Source organism: Heterodontus francisci, chromosome 1 (assembly GCF_036365525.1).
Source record: "Heterodontus francisci isolate sHetFra1 chromosome 1, sHetFra1.hap1, whole genome shotgun sequence".
Taxonomy (NCBI): Eukaryota; Metazoa; Chordata; class Chondrichthyes; order Heterodontiformes; family Heterodontidae; genus Heterodontus; species Heterodontus francisci.
Genome location: NC_090371.1, coordinates 123,454,276 through 123,466,487, shown reverse-complemented (window position 1 = coordinate 123,466,487; position 12,212 = coordinate 123,454,276).

The following is a 12,212-nucleotide window of genomic DNA, read 5'->3' as shown; positions in this document are numbered from 1 at the left end:
TGAGTTACTGTAAGCCTTTTTGTTTTAAAATCACTCAGGCCTATAGTTAGTTTTCACCCGTGAATTATTTGAGAGCAAATTGATGACTTACTCAAAAAGTTGTTATGCTTAATGGGGGTTAGTTTATTTGTGCTGTCACGCCCACGCAATCCAAACTTATGACCTATAAAATGAACTTATGAAGTAAACCTGAAATGGACACTTTTTTGTAAACAAAATAGAGTAAGAGGTCAGGTGACCCTTTCCTTTCCTGCCAATACAGATAGAACTAGGCACAGTGGCGCAGTGGTTAGCACTGCAGCCTCACAGCTCCAGGGACCCGGGTTCGATTCTGGGTACTGCCTGTGTGGAGTTTGCAAGTTCTCCCTGTGTCTGCGTGGGTTTTCTCCGGGTGCTCCGGTTTCCTCCCACAAGCCAAAAGACTTGCAGGTTGGTAGGTAAATTGGCCATTATAAATTGTCACTAGTATAGGTAGGTGGTAGGGAAATATAGGGACAGGTGGGGATGTTTGGTAGGAATATGGGATTAGTGTAGGATTAGTATAAATGGGTGGTTGATGGTCGGCACAGACTCGGTGGGCCGAAGGGCCTGTTTCAGTGCTATATCTCTAATCTAATCTAATCTAACTCTGAGATAACTTTCATGTCTGGACAAGTCTTGGAGAAATCATTAAAATACAAACAACTTTTCTGGACACATATCTGAGAAATCATTAAAATGCAAATGACCTTTTCTGTGCAAATGGCTGCTTCTCTCCAACTGTTTGGATTAACAATACTGTCACAGACCTTTTGACTCCAAACTCAAAATCCAAAGAATGGGTGTGAAAAGTCTGACTTCATCAAGGTGAGATGAGGATGAATGACACCCGGACTCCATTATCTAACAATGGTCTCAACATTAGAAACTATTTATGAGGACAATGCTAAGAGAAACTGTGGTCACAGGACAGAATCTAGGTTTCTGATAAGGATCTTTAATAAAGCTATATTCTGGGCAGATAAAGGAGATCATCTATGCCATCGAAGAGACAGGACCTTGCCTAAGATTACCAGCTTTGAACTACCTGTAGACAGTGACTGGAGTTTGGCCTTGAGCTCCCTACCTGAGAAATGATACCAGGATTTAAATCGATTACAGAAAATGATTAAAGATTTAACAGGCTGAGAAAAAAAAGAAAATAGAATTTTTTTTTAAATTGCTTTGTTACACTACCCCCAGCAAATAAACGCCTCAACAATATCTAGCATTTGTTCGAATATGTTGTTGACTATTAGCCATACAATCACCCAAAGTGGCCAGCTCCTGTAGATTGTAGATACTCTTCCCGATGATCAGCTCGGCTCCCTCTGAGATTTCCTTCCAACAATCCACCATTCTCTTCTTTCTCTACTGCAGTAAAAGATATCCAATGTGTTCAACATCTTATAAACCTTTTCTGGAGATGGGCCTGGGTTACTATATAGATATGCCATACCGTCCTGTGAAGCATCTCTTAAAACCACAATACCCAATTATATTCTGTGCTCTATGTTTAAATCATAGAGTTTGAACCCACCCAGAAAGCTATCCATCTTTCGCTTTTTTCAGTAATTTTCCATGATGTGAAGCCCCTTGTAGTCAACCGTCCAGATAAAAATGTTTGTAGAATGAATACTTGAACACTAGATTGTCTAATTTGGACAATCTCCAAGGTCTATCCAAACCCAATGTCTCCTTTTCTCCCACACTATCTTTTTTTCCCCAATAGCCTTTGTTTAGTTTCACTTCCTTACCACAGCTCACCGAGTTTATTTACAGCACAGAAGGAGGCCATTCGGCCCATTGAGTCCATGCCAGCTCTGCACAGAGCTATGCAGTCTGTCCCATTCCTCGGCCCCATCCCCGTAGCCCTGCAAGTCTATTCCTCTCAGGTGGCCATCCAACTTCCTTTTGAAGTCATTAATGTCTTCTGTGACTGTGACCATAGTGCATTACTTGTCCTCATCTGCCTCAACCTCTCTGCAACCTGTGATACAACCAACCACACCATCCACCTCTGACATCTCTCTTCCATTGTCCAGCTTAGTGGGACTGCCCTCATGGATTGCAGTCCTCTGGGTGTGTATAAAGGGAATATAAGATAATGATATTTTGAGCTGGCATGCAGGGAGACCAGCTCCACTCTCTCCAATCCCATCCTACCCAGACCATCTCAAGCAATAATTTTAAGATATTGAAAAACAAGCCTGTCTTCCATTAGCACTGTTTTCCAGCTTGTTGCAGGGCATGACAGTTAATTTGGTCAACCTTCTGGAGTGAATTTGTTTAAAAAGGTTTTTTTTACTATCCTACATTCCTCCCTCAAGTGTCTCGTGTGATGACACATTACAACACTTTTAACAATTGTTTCTTTTTGGCATTCCAGGGCTTGATATTGTTATATCTCAACTGTAGTAATGCTTGTTCCAGATCAGTTAATGTCCCTTTTAAGCTTTGCTAAATGTTCTAGGTAGGAGTGGAATGTTATGACCAAATTTAATAACACATTTGAGCAAGTTGGATTTAAGCGCATTATTTACAAGCACTGCAGTAGCGGCATGCCCTAACAATATTTCAAAATATTTTAGAATCATAAAATCATAGAATGGTTACAGCAAAGAAGGAGGCCTTTTGGTCCATCATGTCTGTGCCAGCTCTCTACAAGAGCAACTCACCTAGTCCCACTCCCCCGCCTTTTCTCCATAGCCCTGCATAATTTTTCTCTCTTCAGATAATTATCCAGTTTTTTTTTGCCAAGGGTAATACATCCCTGTTTTAACTGGTTAGATATGGAGAAAAGCAGAAGTAATGATAGCTGACAAGTGTCTACTTGAGGATTTATTCCTATTCAGCTCCCTGCCACATCCTTAACAGTCATTTTTGTTTTCCGATTTCATTGTACCAGGTCAATTAACAGGAATACCACAATAATCAATTGGACAATTATCAGGATATGTGAGATAATTCTTATCCACGGATGGATTTCAATGGTTATGCCAATATCCTACCAAGATGCGGTGGTCCTGATGTTATTCATTTGCTTTTTGATGTCTCAGTTTTGTTGTTGTAAGGTGTAAAGTATATCCTAGATTGATCAATGGCCTTTGTGAGCTCTGCCAGATGCTCCGGTAGGGGTGGAATGTCATGCCCAAACATAGTAACATACTTTTGTAAATTTGAGCCAAGCAAATTATTTACAAGCACTTCTGTAGTGGCAGTGTGTTAATAATTATGCATTAATTCTTGCATCCCTATTCTGATTGGTTTGATTGGGGTAAAACAGAGGCTGTGATGATCAATTTGGCAAGTGGTATTAGTTCCATAGTTTATTTGGTTTTGCTTGTGCTGACACAATACCTTGATATGCTGACTTGGTGTGGAAAAATTCCACCCCAGTCGTTTCCATGGTGCAATTGATTGTCTTTTTGGTAGTATTAAATCTGTATAATGATTCATCATGTTCTTTGATCTAATGAGGACATATAATAATTTGGCTGATGAATCAGTTAAACATCACTTGGAAGAAGCACTGAGGGCAGCAAGGGCACACCACGTGCTCTGGCTGCGGAATACAATGTCCATAACCAAGAATGGCTCAGTAACTCCACTATGGACTGGGCTGGCAAAGTCCTGAAGGACATAGCTACCAGACTGAAACAGCAGCAGCTGGTGAGAGAGCCAACATGAGGGGAAAAACCTATCTGATCTCCTCCTCACAAATCTACCTGTTGCAGATGCATCTATCCATGACAGAAATTATAGGAGCGACCGTTGCACAGTCCTTTTAGGGACAAAATCCCATCTTCACATGGAGGACGCACTCCAACATGTTTTGTGACACTACCACTGGGCTAAATAGGACAGATTCAGAACAGAACTAGCAGCTCAAAACTGGACACCATGGACCATCAGCAGCAGCAGAATTGCATTCCACCAAAACCTCATAGCCTTGCATATCCCTCACTCTACCATTAGCATCAAGCCGGGGGACAAACACTGATTCAATGGGGGGTGTAGAAGAACATGCCAGGAACAGTGTCAGGCATACTTAAAAATGCGATGCTAACCTGGTGAAGCTATAACACAGGACTACATGCATGCTGGACAGCGGAAGCAGCATGCTACAGACAGAGCTAAGCGATTCTACACCCACATGATCAGATCAAAGCTTTGTAGTCCTGCCACATCCAGTCATGAATGGTGGTGGACAATTAAACAAATAATGGGAGCAGGAGGCTCCATGACCATCCCCATTCTCAATGATGGTAAAGCTCATGGGCAAGTGAGTGTAAAAGGCAAGGCTAATGCATTTACAAACATCTTCCATCTTCAGCCAGAAGTTCCAAGTGGATGATATATCCCTGCCTTCTCCTGAGGTTCCCACCCTCACAGAAGTCAGTCTTCAGCCAATTGGATCTGCTCCATGTGATATCAAGAAATGGCTGAGCACACAGGATAGAGCAAAGGCTAAAGGCTCTGACAACATTCTGGCAGTAGTGCTGAAGACCAGAACACGCCATGTCTCTAATCAAGCTGTTCCCTACGGTAACAACACTGGCATCCAACCAACAAAGTGGAAAATTGCCCAGGCATGGCCTATCCACATAAAGCGAACAAATCCAATCTGACCAATTACTGCCCCATCAGTCTACTCTAAATCATCAACAAAGTGATGGATCGTGTCGCCAACAGTGCTATCAAGTGGTACTTACTCACCAATAACCTGCGCACCGATGCTTAATTTGAGTTCTGCCAGGACGACCGAGCTCCAGACCTCCTTACAACTTTACTCTAAACATTAACAAAGGAGTTGAATTCCAGAGGTGAGGCGAGAGAAACTGTCCTTGACATCAAGGCAGCATTTGACCGAGGGTGGCACCAAGGAGCCCTAATAAAATTGAAGTCAATGGGAATCGGGGTGGTGAGGTGGATAAACCTCCACTGGTTGGTGTCATACAAAGGAAGATGGTTGTTGGTTTTGAGGGCCAATCATCTCAGTCCTAGGATTCGCTGCAGGTGTTCATTAGCGTAGTGTCCTGGGCCCAACCATCTTCAGGTTGCTTCATCAATGACCTTCCCTCCTTCATTAGGTCAGAAATGAGGATGTTTGCTGATGGTTGCACAATGTTCAGCCTGTCCACCATCTACAAGGCACAAGTCAGGAGTGTGATAGAATACTCTCCACTTGCCTGGATGGGTGCAGCTCCAACAACACTCAAGAAGCTCCACACCATCCAGGACAAAGCAGCCCGCTTGCTTGGCACCCCATCCACAAACATTCACTCCCTCCACCACCGGTGCACTGTGGCAGCAGTGTGTACCATCTACAAGATGCAGTGCAGCAACTCAGCAAGGCACCTTAGACAACACCTTCCAAACCCATGAACTCTACCACCTAGAAGGACAAGGGTAGCAGTTCCATGGGAACGCCACCATGAAGGTTCCCCTCCAAGTCACACACCATCCTGACTTGGAAGTATATCACCGTTCCTTCACTGTCACTGGGTCAAAATCATGGAACTCCCTTCCTAACAGTACTGTGGGTGTACCTACCCCACATGGACTGCAGCGGTTCACAAAGATGGCTCACCACCACCTTCTCAAGGGCAATTAGAGATTGGCAATAAATGCTGACATAGCCAGCGATGCCCACATCCCATGAATGAATTTTAAAAAAATTTGCAACTCCTCAGATAATGAAACAGTCCATGCCTGCATGCAGCAAGATCTAGACAACATTCACGCTTGTGCTGATAAGTGGCAAGTAACATTCAGACCACACAACTGCCAACCAGTGACCATCTCCAACAAGAGAGAATCTAATCACCTCCCCTTGACATTCAATGTCATTACCATTGCTGAATCCCCACCATCAACATTCTGGGGGTCAGCGTTGACCAGAAACTTAACTGCACCAGCCACATAAATACTGTGGCTACAAGAGCAAGTCAGAGATTGTGTATTCTGTGGTGAGTGACTCAACTCCTGAGTCCCCAGAGTCTTTCCACAAGTCAGGAGTGTGATAGAATACTCTCCACTTGCCTGGATAAATGCAGCTGCGAAAACACTAAAAAAAGTCCTGGACACCATCCAGGACAAAATAGTCCTTTCGATTCGTATCCCATCCACCATCTTAAACATTCACTCCATCCACCACTGGCACACCGTTCCTGCCGTGTACACCATCTACCGGATGCAGTGCAGCAACTCACCAAGGCTTGTTTAGCACCACCTCCCAAACGTGTGGCCTCTACCACCTTGAAGAACAAGGGCAGCAGGCACAAAGGAACACCACCGCTTTCAAGTTCCCTTCCAAGTCACACAGCAACTTTACTTGGAAATATATCACCATTGCTTCATCAGCACTGAGTCAAAATCCTGGAACTACCTACCTAATAGCTCTATGGGAGTACCTACACCATCAGCTTTCCGAAGGACAATTAGGGATGGACAATAAATTCTGGCATTGCCAACAACATCCCATGAATAAATAAAAAAGACGCACATTGGGTACTTGTAAGAACACATATATATATAGAATCATAGAATTGTTACACCACAGAAAGAGGTCATTTGGCCCATCGTGTGAGCACCAGTTCTCCAAGTCAGCAATTCACTTAGTGCCGTCCCCTGCCTTCTCCCCATAACCCTACATATGCTTCCTTTTCAGATACCTATCTAATTCCCTTTTGAATGCCTCGATTGAACCTACCTCCACCACAGTCTCTGGCAGTGAATTTCAGATCCTAACCACTCGCTGCATGAAAAAAACATTTCCTCATATCACATTGCTTCTTTTGCCAATTACCTTAAACCTGTGCCCTCTCATTCTTGATCCTGTCATATGCGGAAACAGTTTTTCCCTATCTACTCTGTCCAGATCCCTCATGATTTTGAATACTCTCAACCTCTTCTCCAAGGAAAAGAGTCCCAGCTTCTCCAATCTATCTTCGTAAATGAAATTCCTCAGGCCTGGAACCATTCTTGAGAATCTTTTCTGCACTCTCTCAAATGCCTTCACACCTTTCCTTAAATGTGCCACTCAGAAGTGGGCACAATGCTCCAGTTGAGGCCAAACCAGTTTTTATACAATCTTAACATAACATCTTTGCTTTTGTACTCTTAACCCCTATTAATAAAGCCTAGGATAATGTATGCTTTATCAACCACTCTCTCAACCTGTCCTGCCACCTTCAATGACTTATGCACATATACACCCAGATCCCTCTGCTCCTGCACCCTCTTTAGAGTTGTACCCTTTACTTTATATTGTCTCTCCATGTTCTTCCTCCAAAATGAATCACTTCACACTTCTCCGCAATGAACTTTTTCTGCCATTTGTCTGTCCATACCACTAACTTGTCTGTGTCCTTTTGAAGTTTCACACTACCTTCCTCCCAGTTCACAATGCTTCTAAGTTTCATATCATCTGCAAAATTTGAAATTGTGCCCAGTACACCAAGGTCTAGGTCATTGATATATATGAGGAACAGCAAGGGTCCCAACACTGACCCCTGGAGAACTCCACTACAAACCTTCCTCCAGCCTTAAAAACATCCAGTAACCACTATTCTCTGTTTCCTATCAGTCAGCCACTTTCATATCCATGTTGCTACTGTCCCTTTTATTCCATGAGCTATAACTTTGCTCATAAGCTTGTTGTGCGGTATCGTATTAAATGCCTTTTGGAAGTCCATGTACATTACATCAACAGCATTGCCCTCATCAACCGTCTCTGCTACCTCTTCAAAAAAGTCCAGCAAATTAGTTAAACATGATTTTCTCTGAACAAATCCATGCTGGCTTTCCTTAATTATTTGTCCAAGTGACGATTAATTTTGTCCCCAATTATTGTTTCTGGAAAGTTATCCCACTACCAAAGTAATCTGACTGACCTGTATTTGCTGAGCTTATCGTTACACCCTTTTTTGAACAAGGGTGTAACATTTGCAATTCTCCAGTCCTCCGACACCATCCTGAATCTAAGGAAGACTGGAAAATTATGGCCTGTGCCTCCGCAATTTCCACTCGCACTTCCCTCAGTATCCTTGGATGCATCTCATCCGGTCCTGGTGCCTTATCAAATTTAAGTACAGACAGCCTATCCAATACCTCCTCCTTATCAATCTTAAATCCTTCTCATGTATTAATTGACTTCTCTTTCACGATGACCTGAGTCGCATCTTCTTCCTTGGCAAAGGCAAATGCAAAGTATTCATTTAATACCTCAGCTATGCCTCCTCCCTCCATGTGTAGATCCCCTTTTGGTCCTTAATAGGCCCCACTCCTCCTTTTCCCACCCATTTATATGTCTATAGAAGACTTTGGGATTACCTTTTATGTTATCTGCCAGTTTCTTTTCATACTCACTCTTTGCTTCTCTTATTTGCTTTTCCAATTGGATAATAATGATCTGATTGGGCATAGTCAACATGGATTTATGACCAGGAAATCATGTTTGGTGACCCTGTTGGAGCTTTTTGAGGATGCTACTAACAGAATTGATAAAGAGGAGTTGGTGGACGGAGTATAGTTGGATTTTCAGAAGGCTTTTGATAAAGTCCCCCACAGGAGGTTGGTTAGCAAAATTAAAGCACATGGGATACTGGCACATATTAAAGATTAGCTAACAGGCAGAAAATAAATAGTAGGAATAAGCGGGTCATTCTCGCATTGGCAGGCTGTGACTAGTGGTGTACCGCAAAGATCAGTACTTGGGCCTCAGCCGTTCACAATATATATCAATGATTTGGATGTGGGAACCAAATGTAATATTTCCAAGTGCGCGGATGACACAAAATTAGGTGGGAATGTGTGTTGTGAGGAAGATGCAAAGTGACTTAAGGGGGATTTGGACAGACTTAGTGAGTGGGCAAGAACATGGCAGATGGAATATAATTTGGAAAAATGTGAAATCATCCACTTTGGTAGGAGGAACAGTTGTGCAGAGTATTTCTTAAATGGTAAGAGATTTCTTTTGGGCCTCCTTATCTCGAGAGACAATGGATACGCGCCTGGAGGTGGTCAGTGGTTTGTGAAGCAGCGCCTGGAGTGGCTATAAAGGCCAATTCTGGAGTGACAGGCTCTTCCACAGGTGCTGCAGAGAAATTTGTTTGTTGGGGCTGTTGCACAGTTGGCTCTCCCCTTGCGCCTCTGTCTTTTTTCCTGCCAACTACTAAGTCTCTTCGACTCGCCACAATTTAGCCCTGTCTTTATGGCTGCCCGCCAGCTCTGGCGAATGCTGGCAACTGACTCCCACGACTTGTGATCAATGTCACACGATTTCATGTCGCGTTTGCAGACGTCTTTATAACGGAGACATGGACGGCCGGTGGGTCTGATACCAGTGGCGAGCTCGCTGTACAATGTGTCTTTGGGGATCCTGCCATCTTCCATGCGGCTCACATGGCCAAGCCATCTCAAGCGCCGCTGACTCAGTAGTGTGTATAAGCTGGGGATGTTGGCCGCTTCAAGGACTTCTGTGTTGGAGATATAGTCCTGCCACCTGATGCCAAGTATTCTCCGAAGGCAGCGAAGATGGAATGAATTGAGACGTCGCTCTTGGCTGGCATACGTTGTCCAGGCCTCGCTGCCGTAGAGCAAGGTACTGAGGACACAGGCCTGATACACTCGGACTTTTGTGTTCCGTGTCAGTGCGCCATTTTCCCACACTCTCTTGGCCAGTCTGAACATAGCAGTGGAAGCCTTACCCATGCGCTTGTTGATTTCTGCATCTAGAGACAGGTTACTGGTGATAGTTGAGCCTAGGTAGGTGAACTCTTGAACCACTTCCAGAGCATGGTCGCCAATATTGATGGATGGAGCATTTCTGACATCCTGCCCCATGATGTTCGTTTTCTTGAGGCTGATGGTTAGGCCAAATTCATTGAGATTATAAAGAGATTATAGGTAAGAGATTATAAAGTGTAGATGTACAAAGGGACCTGGATGTCCTCATCATTAAGTCACTGAAAGCTCAGATGCAGGTGCAGCAAGCCATTAGGAAGGTTAATGATATGTTAGCCTTTATGGCAAGAGGATTTGAGTAGAGGAGTAGCAAAGTCTTGCTTCAGTTGTATAGAACCTTGGTTGGACAGCACCTGGAGTATTATGTGGAGTTTTGGTCCCCTTTCCTTAGGAAGGATATTATTGCCATAGAGAGAGTGCAACGAAGGTTCACCAGACTTGTTCCCGGTATGGTGGGACTGTCCTATGAAGAGAGACTGGGGAAACTGGGCTTGTATTCTCTAAAGTTTTGAAGAATGAGAGGTGATCTCATTGAAACTTACAACATACTTAAAGGGATAGACAGGGTAGATGCTGGTAAGATGTTTCCCCTGGTTAGGGAATCTAGCACGAGGGTACACAATTTAAAAATAAGGGGGAAGTCACTTAGGACCGGGATGAGGAGAAATGTCTTTATTCAGAGGGTTGTGAATCTTTGGAATTCTCTACTCAGAGGGCTGTGGAAGCTCAGTCATTTTTTTAAATCATTCATGGTATGTGGGAATCACTGGCTAGGATAGCGTTTATTGCCCATCCTTAATTGCCCTTGAGAAGGTGGTGGTGAGCCGCCTTCTTGAACCACTGCAGTCTATGTGGGATAGGTACACCCACAATGCTGTTAGGAAGGGAGTTCCGTGATTTTGACCCAGCGACAGTGAAGGAATGGCGATATAGTTCCAAGTCAGGTGGTGTGTGGCTTGGAGGGGGACATGTAGGTGGTGGCGTTCCCATGCATTTGCTGCCATTGTCCTTCTAGGTGGTAGAGGCCGCGGGTTTGGAAGGTCCTGTCTAAGGAGCCTCGGTGCATTGCTGCAGTGTATCTTGTAGATGGTACACACTGCTGCCACTGTGTGTCGGTGGTGAAGGGAATGAATGTTTGTGGATGGGGTGCTGATCAAGCGGGCTGCTTTGTGCTGGATGGCGTCGAGCTTCTCGAGTGTTGTTGGAGCTGCACCCATCCAGGCAAGTGGAGAGTATTCCATCACACTCCTGACTTATGCCTTGTAGATGGTGGACAGGCTTTGGGGAGTCAGGAGGTGAGTTACTCACCACAGGATTCCTGGCCTCTGACCAACTCTTGTAGCCACAGTATTTATATGGCTACTTCAGTTCAGTTTCTGGTCAATGGTAACCCCCAGGATGTTGATAGTGGGGGATTCAGCGATCGTAATGCCATTGTATGTCGAGAGGAGATAGTTAGATTCTCTCTTGTTTGAGATGGTCATTGCCTGGCACTTGTGTGGCTCAAATATTACTTGCCACTTATCAGCCCAAGCCTGGATATTGACCAGGTCTTGCCGCATATGGACATGGGCTACTTCAGTATTTGAGGAGTTGCGCATGGTGCTGAACATTGTGCAATCATCAGTGAACATCCCCACTTCCAACCTTATGATGGAGGGAAGGTCATTGATGAAGCAGCTGAAGATGGTTGGGTCTAGGACACTACCCTCAGGAACTCCTGCAGTGATGTCCTGGAGCTGAGATGATTAACCTCCGACAACCACAACCATCTTCCTTTGCACGAGGTATGACTCCAACCAATGGAGAGTTTTCCCCCTGATTCCCATTGACTTCAGTTTTGCTAGGATTCCTTGATGCCAAACTCCATCAAATGCAGACTTGAAGTCAAGGGCAGTCACTCTCATCTCACCTCTTGAATTCAGCTCTTTTGTCTATGTTTGAACCAAGGCTGTAATGAGGTCAGGAGCTGAGTGGCCCTGGTGGAAGCCAAACTGAGCGTCACTGAGCAGGTTATTGCTAAACAAGTGCCGCTTGATTGAGTATGTTTAAAACAGAGATTGACAGATTTCTAAATACCAATGACATAAAGGGATATGGGGATAGTGTGGGAAAAAGTTATTGAAGTGGATGATTGTATTGAATGGCAGAGCATGCGCAATGGGCTGAATGGCCTACTCCTGCTCCTATATTCCAATGTCCTAATTCCCCTCTGAACCTTCTATATTCAACCTGGTTCGCCATTGTATTATCCACCTGACATCTGTCATAAGCACATTTCATCTTCTTTAACTTAATCGTTTTCTCTTTTGTCATCCAGAGAGTTCTAGATTTGTTCGTCCAACCTCCCCCTTTCGTGGGTATATACCTTGACTGTGCCCGAAATATCTCTTCCTGAAGGCAGTCTATTTGTTCAGGTACAATTTTTCCTGCCAACCTTCGAT